At 42.4% G+C, this 1,517-nt stretch overlaps 1 protein-coding gene across 1 annotated transcript in view; it reads right to left on the bottom strand.

Moving 5' to 3' along the window:
- Positions 1–1,517, bottom strand: part of ADCY9 (adenylate cyclase 9) — a 210,918-nt gene that overhangs the window by 175,577 nt on the left and 33,824 nt on the right. The gene's annotated exons all lie outside the window — the stretch shown is intronic.

Raw genomic sequence — 1,517 nt, 5'->3', positions numbered from 1 at the left:
ATCATTCAAATATATGCACCAACAACCAGAGCCAACGAAGAGGAGATAGAAGATTTTTACCAACTTTTACAATCGGAGATTGATCGAACATGCAATCAAGATGCATTGATAATAATGGGTGACTGTAATGCAAAAGTCGGGAACAAAGAAGAAGATTCAGTAGCTGGAAAACATGGACTCGGTGACAGAAACGGAGCTGGAGAGAGAATGATCGAATTTTGCACAATCAATGACTTAATTCATAGCAAATACATTTTTTAAGAGGCATAAACGCAGGTTATATACCTGGATTTCACCTGATGGTATGCATAGGTATCAGATCTATTACATATGTGGAAAGAACCGCTGGAGGAGCTCAGGAGCTGATTGTGGAACAGACCACCAACTACTCACGACATATGTTGTTGTTGTTGTTGTTTAATGCCGTAGAGTCGTAGACGACTCACAGCGACCCTATGAACAAACAGCCTGAGCACTGTTCGTACATAGAGTTTCCAGAGGCAAACCATTTTGGAAGTGGATGCCTCTCCTGCTTCCACTCACGACATATAGTTAGATAAAATCAGAAGTCATCTTAATGTCCAATAACAGTGGTTTCCTGAATAATTTTAAATATGACTATAAAAATAAATACAAGAATAAATAAAGAAGGCTAAGGAAGAACTGATGCCTTTGAATTATGGTGCTGGCAAAGAATATTAAGTATACAGTGGACTGCCAGAACAAATAAATCTGTTTTGGAAGAAATGCAGTCAGAAGGATCCTTAGAAGCAAAGATTCATAGAGACTTCATCTTATTTTGAATGGGTGTTAGCAGGAGGGGCCAGTCCCTGGAGAAGGACATCAACCTGTAGAGTAGAGTGCAGGGACTGAACACACAGCATTTCCTCAGTGACTGCACATGCAGCATCTCCTCAAGCGACTGTGAGGACGCAGTGTCTCCTTATGTTGTACAAAGGGTCACCAGCAGAAAATGTCTCTAAAGCACAAAACAACACTAAAGAAACACCATGTTTATGTAAAACACTAATACAGACACATATGCCTATGAGTAGATTCGAATCACAGTGACCCTCCTCGGGTTTCCAAGCCCATTAGCCTTTACAGAAGATTGCCCACCTTTCTTCTGCAGAGTAGCTTGTGGATTCAAAATTTTGACTTTTCAGTCAGCAGCACAACATACTGTTGTTGTTGTTGTTGTTGTTATGTGCCGTCAAGTCATTTGCGACTCATAGTGACCCTATGTACAACAGCCCTAAACCCTGTTCTATCCTGTGCTAATCACACTGCCTCCGACACACCCATCCCGATTACCCCAGTCACTGAATCAATCCATCTCATAGAGGGTCTTCCCCTCTTGCACCGTCCTTATACTCTCCCAAGCATGATGTCCCTCTCCAAGGACCTGTCCCTCCTTGCAACATGCCCAAAGTATGCCAGACGAAGCCCCAGAATCCTTGCCTCCAAGGAGTAGCCTGGTTTAACCCTCTCCAAGATGAATGTTTGTTTTCTTGGCA

Source organism: Elephantulus edwardii, unplaced genomic scaffold (genome assembly GCF_000299155.1).
Source record: "Elephantulus edwardii isolate Elephantulus edwardi_28Jun2011 unplaced genomic scaffold, EleEdw1.0 scaffold00209, whole genome shotgun sequence".
NCBI lineage: Eukaryota > Metazoa > Chordata > Mammalia > Macroscelidea > Macroscelididae > Elephantulus > Elephantulus edwardii.
This window is presented reverse-complemented; position numbering and strand designations above follow the sequence as displayed.